Source organism: Cherax quadricarinatus, chromosome 66 (assembly GCF_038502225.1).
Source record: "Cherax quadricarinatus isolate ZL_2023a chromosome 66, ASM3850222v1, whole genome shotgun sequence".
In the NCBI taxonomy this organism is placed as follows: Eukaryota; Metazoa; Arthropoda; class Malacostraca; order Decapoda; family Parastacidae; genus Cherax; species Cherax quadricarinatus.
In genome coordinates this window covers 24,404,875-24,416,974 of record NC_091357.1, presented here as the reverse complement: position 1 = coordinate 24,416,974, position 12,100 = coordinate 24,404,875, and the positions used below count along the sequence as shown (strand labels likewise).

The window sequence follows — 12,100 nt, the reverse complement described above, 5'->3', positions numbered from 1 at the left end:
CAAAAACTCAATGTACTGTTTGCAAAGACATAAAATAATAAATAAATAAAATAAATAAATAAGTTCAAAAGTAAACAAATCATGCTAAGCGTCCAATACACGTCAACTGGTGAGTCTAATATTCTTTCACAAGTGCGCCGATATTATTTATACCATTTCTACACTAATGCAGTAGTCTGCGTAACAGTAAATCTTATTTTTTTTGAGAGAATAAAAATTCAAAGTGGAAAGCAAAAGAAATGTAAGAGGGGCCTTGTGACGTGACTAATGAACAGAGGAAATGTTATTTTAGTGCCAGGAATGTCTTTCTTGTTTATTCTGGACCCTATTTGGAAATTGGCATTTTTTGAAATTTGTGTGAAATTGGCAAAATTGCTAAATTCTGACTTGGCAGACGATGCACCATCCCCCCAATGAAAAGCAGGGGTGTCACTAGCACGTTAAGAGACCATACAATAAGTGTCAGGGGCCCGAGACTGTTCAACTGCCTCCCAGCATACATAAGGGGGATTACCAACAGACCCCTGGCAGTCTTCAAGCTGGCAGTGGACAAGCACCTAAAGTCAGTTCCTGATCAGCCGGGCTGTGGCTCGTACGTTGGTTTGCGTGCAGCCAGCAGCAACAGCCTGGTTGATCAGGGGCTGATCCACCAGGAGGCCTGGTCACAGACCGGGCCGCGGGGGCGTTGACCCCCGAAACTCTCTCCAGGTAAACTCCAGGTAAACTCTAATGGATAGTTGAAATCAGTAAATTGGTGGTTTCTTGTACTCATTCGATAGAGAAAATGGAGTTCTAGCGAAGTAGTTATGATTTTTGTCGACTAGTACATTGGAATTGGCCGAAAATAGGGCTCAAAATAGGCAAAATCGCCGATGCGTAAACATCGTCGAGACCGCTAACTTTGTGAGAGCATAATTCCGTAAGTTTTCCATCAAATTTCATACTTTTGGTGTCATTATGATCGGGACCCTCTGGAGCACTTTCCTCCAGGACAACACTAGCACTGTCCTCCAGGACAACACTAGCACTGTCCTCCAGGACAGCACTAGCCCCCTCAGGAGCACTGTCCAAGACAGCCCCGTCCTACCACCCATCTTTTTTTCCCAGCTGTTATACCATGCTGACATGTCTTTCAAGAAGGATGTTTTATTGGCGTTCTTGTCTTTTAATATAGATGTCATTTCCTCATACAGGTGTATCTCATTTGGGCAAACTCAAAAACATCTCTCTGAGTTTGTCAAGTGTGGTCACTAGTTTAAAATTCCTGCATATACTATGGGACCGCTGACCACACAGATGGCAAGCAGTGCAGGCCTGTCTTCATCCTTTACCCTTTCTGCAGACTACACAGATCTTCATGGTAGTGGTCCTCATACAGTACTGGACAACTCTCTTAGCTAGCTAGTGTTTAATTCCCCGATGCGTTTAATTTTTTTTTTTTTTTTACAGTTCTTCTGATTTGGCTTTATTTCCAATGAAACCAAATGAATCTGCCCGAATCCGGCTTTATTTCCATAAAAAGTTTGAATCAGCCTGAATCCAGCAAAATCCATTTGAATCCTCTCGAATCCAGCAAAACTGGAAGAATCCAGTTAGTGGATCACTGAATATCTTTTTTCTCATAATCACCTTAACAGTAGATCTATCTGTATTGTAACTATTTGTTGTATTTAATTTTTTGTAACAGTTCTTCCGGTTTGGCTTTATTTACAATGAAACTGTTTTAATCCACCTGAATCCGGCTATATTTCCAACAAACCATTTGAATCCGCCCGAATCCAGCGAATCCAGTAGAATCCAGCTAGTGGATCACTGTATATCTTTTTCCTAGTAAGCACCTTAACAGTAGATCTGTATCTGTATTGTAACTACAGTGGTCCCTCGTTTATCGTAATTAATCCATTCCTGGAAGTGTTACTATTATCGAAATTTACGATTTTCGAATCAATTTTTAATTGTAAATACAATTAATCCGTTCCTGACACCCAGATGTACTAAAACAAAAAATTTTTTTACATGAAATATAGACGTAGTACATAAACAATACAATGGGACATGATGAATGAAACATTAACAGCATAACACTTACCTTTATTGGTGATTCTTCTTAGTGTATGGAAGACTGGAGGAGACAGATTGGATTATTTACAGTTTGGATGGGGAATCCCCTTCCATCAACACCTTAGGTACCAATTGCTTTTCTGGAGTTACTTCTCTTCTCTGTTTCTAAATGCCACTAGGACCACCTTGAGAATCACTGGAGTCCTGACTAGCAAAATAACTGTCCAGAGAGCTGTTTCTGGAGTCTCTTTAACACCTCCATAAAATGGCCCAAGACTTTGTCACTGTACATGTTGCCAACATGGCTTGCAACAGCCTTGTCAGGGTGATGTTTCTCCATAAATCTTTCCATCTTACCCCACATTTCAAAAATCTCCTTAATTTCTGAAGAAGGCACCTTCTTCCATCTCTCTTCCTCCTTCTCTGCAGCAAGATTCTGAGCTGCGATCTGTTGTTCCTCCTGCTGAAGCTCTTGCATCTCCTCAGTGGTGAGCTCTTCGTTGTGGTCTTCCGCCAACTCTTCCACATCCTCCAAACTCACATCCAACCCCATGGAACTCCCCAATTCCACAATAGATTTAACAACTGACACAGGCTCGTCAGGGTCAGCCCCAAATCCTTCAAAATCCCTCTTGTGGACACAATCTGGCCACAATTTTCTCCAAGCAGAGTTCAAAGTCCTGGTAATCACTCCCTCCCAAGCCTTACCTATGAGGCTTATGCAATGGAGGATGCTGAAGTGTTCTCTCCAAAAATCTCTTAGGGTCAAGTGAGTGTCTGAGGTCACATTAAAGCACCTTTGAAACATTGCTTTGGTGTAGAGTTTTTAAAGTTTGCAATGACCTGCTGGTCCATGGGTTGGAGGAGAGGAGTGGTATTCGGGGACAAAAACTTTACTGTGATGAACCCAAACTCCTCCAAAATTAGGTCATCCAAGTTTTGAGGATGAGCAGGTGCATTGTCCATTACTAGGAGGCACTTGAGATTCAATTTCTTTTCCAGGAGGTAATTCTTCACACTAGGGCCAAACACTTCATTGAACCACTCGACGAAAATTTCCCTTGTGACCCATGCCTTACTATTAGATTTCAAAAACACACACAATTTACTCTTCATAACATTGTTTTTCCTGAACACTCTTGGATTTTCAGAATGGTACACTAGTAACGGCTTCACTCTGAAATCCCCACTAGCATTAGCACAGAACATTTCCACCAGTCAACTATAGTGATAATATAGCATTTATTGTGGTGGAGACGGAAAAAAACTAGAAAAGCTAGCTCCTGCCCCCAACATCTTGCTCCTGGGTGATTTCAACTTAAGGCACCTAAAATGGAGGAATATAGCAAATAATATTGTTGCAGTAATAACACCAGGAGGCAGCTCTGACGAGAACTCACACACACACGAGCTTTTAAATCTCTGCACAAAATTCAATTTAAACCAGCAAATAATAGAGCCTACTAGACTGGAGAATACACTAGACCTCATCTTCACTAACAATGATGATCTGATACGAAATGTCACCATATCAAAAACAATATACTCAGATCACAACATAATTGAGGTTCAGACATGCATGCGCGGAGCCCCAGACCGACATAATGAGATTAGTCACGAGGGAGCATTCACCAAATTCAACTTCAATAACAAAAACATAAAGTAGGACCAAGTAAACCAAGTCCTAACCGAAATAAGCTGGGAAGATATACTAAGCAAAGGCAATGTTCGCGGCTTTCACTGAGACACACATAAAGGATCACTTGGACAATGAAATATGGATCCCAGGTTACAACCTATACAGATGTGACAGAGTGAACAGGCAAAAGGGGGGGGGGGGGGTTGGCCTGTACATTGCAGAGTCACTTGTTTGCACAGAACTGCTTAATGCCTCAAATGACGTAGTGGAAGTTTTAGCAGTAAAGGTCGAGAACCAAAACCTAGTCATTGTGGTAGTCTACAAGCCTCCGGATGCAACATCCCAGCAATTCCAGGAACAGCTGTTAAAAATTGACCACTGTCTGGAAAATCTTCCAGCTCCTGCACCCAACATCTTGCTCCTGGGGGATTTCAACTTAAGGCACCTAAAATGGAGGAATATAGCAAATAATATTGTTGCAGAAATAACACCAGGAGGCAGCTCTGATGAAAACTCACACTCACACGAGCTTTTAAATCTCTGCACAAAATTCAATTTAAACCAGCAAATAATAGAGCCTACTAGACTGGAGAATACACTAGACCTCATATTCACTAACAATGATGATCTGATAAGAAATGTCACCATATCAAAAACAATATACTCAGATCACAACATAATTGAGGTTCAGACATGAATGCGAGGAGCCCCAGACCGACAAAATGAGACTAGTCACGAGGGAGCATTCACCAAATTCAACTTCAATAACAAAAACATAAAGTGGGACCAAGTAAACCAAGTTCTAACCGATATAAGCTGGGAAGATATACTAAGCAACACAGACCCAAACTTATGCCTAGAACGGATTAACTCGGTGGCACTCGATGTATGCACAAGGCTTATTCCTCTAAGAAAAAGGAGGAGTAGATGTAAAATAGAAAGAGACAGGCGCTCCCTTTACAGGCGACGGAAAAGAATAACAGAGCGGCTAAAAGAGGTCAATATATCTGAAATGCGCAGGGAGACACTGGTCAGAGAAATAGCAAGCATCGAACTTAAGCTAAAAGAATCCTTTAGGAGTCAGGAATCGCGGGAAGAACTAAAAGCTATAAATGAAATCGAAAGAAACCCAAAGTATTTCTTCTCCTATGCCAAATCAAAATCGAGAACAACGCCCAGTATTGGGCCCCTACTTAAACAAGATGGGTCCTACACAGATGACAGCAAGGAAATGAGTGAGCTACTCAAGTCCCAATATGACTCAGTTTTTAGCAAGCCGCTAACCAGATTGAGAGTCGAAGATCAAAATGAATTTTTTATGAGAGAGCCACAAAATTTGATTAACACAAGCCTATCCGATGTTATCCTGACGCCAAATGACTTCGAACAGGCGATAAATGACATGCCCATGCACTCTGCCCCAGGGCCAGACTCATGGAACTCTGTGTTCATCAAGAACTGCAAGAAGCCCCTATCACGAGCCTTTTCCATCCTATGGAGAGGGAGCATGGACACGGGGGTCGTCCCACAGTTACTAAAAACAACAGACATAGCCCCACTCCACAAAGGGGGCAGTAAAGCAACAGCAAAGAACTACAGACCAATAGCACTAACATCCCATAAAAATCTTTGAAAGGGTCCTAAGAAGCAAGATCACCACGCATCTAGAAACCCATCAGTTACACAACCCAGGGCAACATGGGTTTAGAACAGGTCGCTCCTGTCTGTCTCAACTACTGGATCACTACGACAAGGTCCTAAATGCACTAGAAGACAAAAAGAATGCAGATGTAATATATACAGACTTTGCAAAAGCCTTCGACAAGTGTGACCATGGCGTAATAGCGCACAAAATGCGCGCTAAAGGAATAACAGGAAAAGTCGGTCGATGGATCTATAATTTCCTCACTAACAGAACACAGAGAGTAGTCGTCAACAGAGTAAAGTCCGAGGCAGCTACGGTGAAAAGCTCTGTTCCACAAGGCACAGTACTAGCTCCCATCTTGTTCCTCATCCTCATATCCGACATAGACAAGGATGTCAGCCACAGCACCGTGTCTTCCTTTGCAGATGACACCCGAATCTGCATGACAGTGTCTTCCATTGCAGACACTGCAAGGCTCCAGGCGGACATCAACCAAATCTTTCAGTGGGCTGCAGAAAACAATATGAAGTTCAACGATGAGAAATTTCAATTACTCAGATATGGTAAACATGAGGAAATTAAATCTTCATCAGAGTACAAAACAAATTCTGGCCACAAAATAGAGCGAAACACCAACGTCAAAGACCTGGGAGTGATTATGTCGGAGGATCTCACCTTCAAGGACCATAACATTGTATCAATCGCATCTGCTAGAAAAATGACAGGATGGATAATGAGAACCTTCAAAACTAGGGAGGCCAAGCCCATGATGACACTCTTCAGATCACTTGTTCTATCTAGGCTGGAATATTGCTGCACTCTAACAGCACCTTTCAAGGCAGGTGAAATTGCCGACCTAGAAAATGTACAGAGAACTTTCACGGCGCGCATAACGGAGATAAAACACCTCAATTACTGGGAGCGCTTGAGGTTTCTAAACCTGTATTCCCTGGAACGCAGGAGGGAGAGATACATGATTATATACACCTGGAAAATCCTAGAGGGACTAGTACCGAACTTGCACACGAAAATCACTCACTACGAAAGCAAAAGACTTGGCAGACGATGCACCATCCCCCCAATGAAAAGCAGGGGTGTCACTAGCACGTTAAGAGACCATACAATAAGTGTCAGGGGCCCGAGACTGTTCAACTGCCTCCCAGCACACATAAGGGGGATTACCAACAGACCCCTGGCAGTCTTCAAGCTGGCACTGGACAAGCACCTAAAGTCAGTTCCTGATCAGCCGGGCTGTGGCTCGTACGTTGGTTTGCGTGCAGCCAGCAGCAACAGCCTGGTTGATCTGGCGCTGATCCACCAGGAGGCCTGGTCACAGACCGGGCCGCAGGGGCGTTGACCCCCGAAACTCTCTCCAGGTAAACTCCAGGTAAGCAACACAGACCCCAACTTATGCCTAGAACAGATTAACTCGGTGGCGCTCGATGTATGCTTAAGGCTTATTCCTCTAAGAAAAAGGAGGAGTAGATGTAAAATAGAAAGAGACAGGCGCTCCCTTTACAGGCGACGGAAAAGAATAACAGAGCGGCTAAAAGAGGCCAATATATCTGAAATGCGTAGGGAGTCACTGGTCAGAGAAATAGCAAGCATCGAACTTAAGCTAAAGGAATCTTATAGGAGTCAGGAATCGCGGGAAGAACTAAAAGCCATAAATGAAATCGAAAGAAACCCAAAGTATTTCTTTTCCTATGCCAAATCAAAGTCGAGAACAATGTCCAGTATTGGGCCCCTACTTAAACAAGATGGGTCCTACACAGAAGACAGCAAGGAAATGAGTGAGCTACTCAAGTCCCAATATGACTCAGTTTTTAGCAAGCCGCTAACCAGACTGAGAGTCGAAGATCAAAATTATTTTTTTATGAGAGAACCACAGAATTTGGTTAACACAAGCCTATCCGATGTTATCCTGACGCCAAATGACTTCGAACAGGCGATAAATGACATGCCCATGCACTCTGCCCCAGGGCCAGACTCATGGAACTCTGTGTTCATCAAGAACTGCAAGAAGCCCCTATCACGAGCCTTTTCCATCCTATGGAGAGGGAGCATGGACACGGGGGTCGTCCCACAGTTACTAAAAGCAACAGACATAGCCCCACTCCACAAAGGGGGCAGTAAAGCAATAGCAAAGAACTAGAGACCGATAGCACTAACATCCCATATCATAAAAATCTTTGAAAGGGTCCTAAGAAGCAAGATCATCACCCATCTAGAAACCCATCAATTACACAACCCAGGGCAATATGGGTTTAGAACAAGTCGCTCCTGTCTGTCTCAACTATTGGATCACTACGACAAGGTCCTAGATGCACTAGAAGACAAAAAGAATGCAGATGTAATATATACAGACTTTGCAAAAGCCTTCGACAAGTGTGACCATGGTGTAATAGCGCACAAAATGCGTGCTAGAGGAACAGGAAAAGTTGGTCGATGGATCTATAATTTCCTCACAAACAGAACACAAAGAGTAGTAGTCAACAGAGTAAAGTCCGAGGCAGCTACGGTGAAAAGCTCTGTTCCACAAGGCACAGTACTCACTCCCATCTTGTTCCTCATCCTCATATTTGACATAGACAAGGATGTCAGCCACAGCACCGTGTCTTCCTTTGCAGATGACACCCGAATCTGCATGACAGTGTCTTCCATTGCAGACACTGCAAGGCTCCAGGCGGACATCAACCAAATCTTTCAGTGGGCTGCAGAAAACAATATGATAGTTCAACAATGAGAAATTTCAATTACTCAGATATGGTAAACATGAGGAAATTAAATCTTCATCAGAGTACAAAACAAATTCTGGCCACAAAATAGAGCGAAACACCAACGTCAAAGACCTGGGAGTGATCATGTCGGAGGATCTCACCTTCAAGGACCATAATATTGTATCAATCGCAGCTGCTAGAAAAATGACAGGATGGATAATGAGAACCTTCAAAACTAGGGATGCCAAGCCCATGATGACACTCTTCAGGTCACTTGTTCTATCTAGGCTGAAATATTGCTGCACACTAACAGCACCTTTCAAGGCAGGTGAAATTGCTGACCTAGAAAATGTACAGAGAACCTTCACGGCGCGCATAACAGAGATAAAACACATCAATTACTGGGAGTGCTTGAGGTTCCTGAACCTGTATTCTCTGGAATGCAGGTGGGAGAGATACATGATTATATACACCTGGAAAATCCTAGAGGGACTAGTACTGAACTTGCACACAAAAATCACTCACGCAAAAGACTTGGCAGACGATGCAACATCCCCCCAATGAAAAGCAGGGGTGTCACTAGCACGTTAAGAGACCATACAATAAGTGTCAGGGGCCCAAGACTGTTCAACTGCCTCCCAGCATACATAAGGGGGATTACCAATAGACTTCTGGCAGTTTTCAAGCTGGCACTGGACAAGCACCTAAAGTCGGTTCCTGACCAGCTGGGCTGTGGCTCGTACGTTGGTTTGCGTGCAGCCAGCAGTAACAGCCTAGTTGATCAGGCTCTGATCCACCAGGAGGCCTGGTCACAGACCGGGCCGTGGGGGCGTTGACCCCCGGAACTCTCTCCAGGTAAACTCCAGGAACATGAGCGTCACCCTGTCTTTCATAGGCTTGTGTCCTCGCAGTGCCTTTTCCTGAGTAATGTAGGTCATCTTTGGCATTTTCTTCCAAAAGAGGCCTGTTTCGTCACAATTGAACACTTGTTCAGGTTTCAGTCCTTCAGCCTCTATGTACTCCTTGAATTTCCTGCACATATTTTTCAGCCGCTTTGTGGTCCGAACTAGCAGCCTCACCATGCCTTATCACACTGTGTATGCCACTACGCTTCTTAAATCTCTCAAACCAACCTTTGCTGGCCTTAAATTCACTCACATCACCACTAGTTGCAGACAATTTCTTTACTAGATCGTCATGCAACTGCCTAGCCTTTTCACAAATAATCGACATCATAAGACTATCTCCTGCTAATTGTTTCTCGTTTATCCACACTAATAATAACTTCTCAACCTCTTCAAGAACTGGTGATCTCATTTTTGTCACCATATTTACCCCCTTTGCAACAACAGCGTCCTTGATTTCCTTTTTCTTGGGCACGATGGAAGCTATGGTTGTATGGGGTGTGTTATACATCCTGGCCAGTTCAGCCATACGTACACCACTTTCATATTGTTCAATGATGTTTTTCTTAAATTCAATCATATTTCTCACCTTCTTTACCAAAGGCTTGGCACTAGGAGCTTTCTTTGGAGCCATGGTAGCTTATTTAGTAGTTCCAAGCACTAAAATGAATGGAATATTATGAGATATTTCATATGAGCAAGTGAGGGGACTATCACTCACTGGTAAACAATGCCACACTGGCTGGGAAGGGAGGCTGGGGTGGCTCAGAGCGTGAGTACGTGTCCTGAACGAATGACTATTCGCGAGTCAATCTTCGATTAGCGAGCCAATGTTTTGACGAAAATATCGTTACGATTTCCAAAAATTACGACTATCGAGCCCTACGATTATCGAGGGACCACTGTATTTGTTGTAGTTCGTGTTTAAGTGTTTGATAAGACACGTAGAGCCCCATCGAAAATTTTTCGGAAAAAAATTATTTTTTCTTGTGAAAACATAGAGAGTCTTTTCCCAATCATAATGACACCAAAAGTATGAAATTTGATTGGAAACTTATGGAATTACGCTCTCGTGAAGTTAGCAGTCTCAACGATGTTGACGCATTGGCGATTTTGCCCACTTTGAGCCCTATTTTTGGCCAATTCCTGTGTACTAGTCAACAAAAATCATAACTATTTTGCTGGAACTCCATTTTTTCTATCGAATGAGTACAAGAAACCACCCATTTACCAATTTCAACTATCCGATAAAGTGGTCAGGAATTAGCAATTTTGCCAACTTAACACAAATTTCAAAAGATGCCAATTTTCAAATAGGGTCCAGAATAAACAGGGCAGACATTCCTGGCACTAAAATAACATTTCCTCTGTTCATTAGTAATGTCCCCACGCCCCTCTTAAATTTCTTTTGCTTTCCACTTTGAATTTTTATTCTTACAAAAAATAGAAGATTTATTGTTATGCAGACTACTGCATTAGTGTAGAAATGGTATAAATAATATCAGCGCACTTGTGAAAGAATATTAGACTCACCAGTTGACGTATATTGGACGCGTGGCACGATTTGTTTGCTTTTGAACTTTGGCAAAAATCAAACATTTCTGCTACTTTGAGCTCAATTTCAAGGTACTTTTCATTGCGAAACCAATCAAAATCATCTCAGTTTCTGTAATATGTCTTCCATTCTATAAAATGAGATCAGGAAAACTAGAATACAATCATAAATTTCATACGAAAATACCGTGTAAAGTTGGTGTTTTAAACCAAAAACAAAGTTTTTTTTTTTCTCATTACACACTGTGTGCTGCAGGATTTTGTTTATACTGTGCACACTGACCACATAGACCCATTCTTTCATATGTAGGCCTACCAGCTTTCTCCTGCTAGATTTGAAGGTGCTAGAATTTAGGTGTACTGGTACGTCAATAACCCTGGTGCACAAGCCATACTAGTACATCAGAAACCCTGCAAGGTTTAAAATATTTGTAGTCTTAATGTAGGGTCAGAGGTGAATAAACAAGATAAAACGAATAAATGAGAGAGATAGAGAATGAGTACATAAGAGAGGACAGGAGCAGTGTTATGTAAACAAACCAGGCCCTGGTCACAGACCGGGCCACGGGGGCGTTGACCCCCGGAACTCTCTCCAGGTAAACTCCAGGTAATACATGAGTTATGTAAATAAACCAGGCGTACACGTTTGGTTTGTGTACAAACTACATTGTGTACAAGTTGTCTATGTTGAAACAGTAGAATATATGAAGAGGAACACTCCCATTCTCATGTAACACCATTTTTAGAAGAAATGACACTCTGAGTGAAGGCATACGAAAGGAATAATTATCTACAGTTACTCCCAGTAACACATTTCCTCTTACGGTGGACTAGAGAAAAAATTATTCTTTCCATCACTCGTTCTAGTCGTCTGGCTACCACATCTCATATTTATGTTTATTTATTCTACTGTGGGGTGTATTTATCATTATATGTTACATATCATGTTTATTATATAATTCTGAAAAATATGTCATAGCTGGAATAATGAAAAAGTGTATATTAGCATAATATACAACATTTAATGAGACTCAGTGATTATTATTGAGCATTATTATTATCATTGCTAATATGGCATTTCGAGACATAAGTCACTCTTACTGATTTTAATGCGTACCTGCATGCCAGGACAGTAAGTTTATTGAGGTACAGGTATACATAAGTATAATTATCAGAGTATATGTAAAATATGAAATAACTCTTAAAAACACTTGAATTTTGGCGTTTCCAGGCATAATGAAGAAACGTGGTGCTTACGGAGCTCATGGAAAATGTAAACAAACTGGGTGGGGCACGGTGACCGTATTAGAAAGTCAGGTGGGGGGGGGAGCCGTATAGAGAGTTTCGGTCATAATTTGAAATGCCTGTATTAGCGGAATGCTGTAAAGTGAAACGCCATAAAGTGGGGCCCTACTGTACTCTAGAATGAATGAAATATGTCATTAAGTATGTTAGGAATTGTGGGATGGCAAAGTTTGTTTGGAGATATGACAAGATAGTCAACTCTATGGCTTATTTATCTATCACAATTCATCTAATATGACAATAAACAATATTAATAACATAGAAACATGAC

The 12,100-nt window shown here is 42.0% G+C and overlaps 1 long non-coding RNA gene across 1 annotated transcript in view; it reads left to right on the top strand.

Annotated features, from left to right (window-relative positions):
* Positions 1-12,100, top strand: part of LOC138854679 (uncharacterized) — a 365,248-nt gene that overhangs the window by 67,902 nt on the left and 285,246 nt on the right. The window lies entirely within an intron of this gene.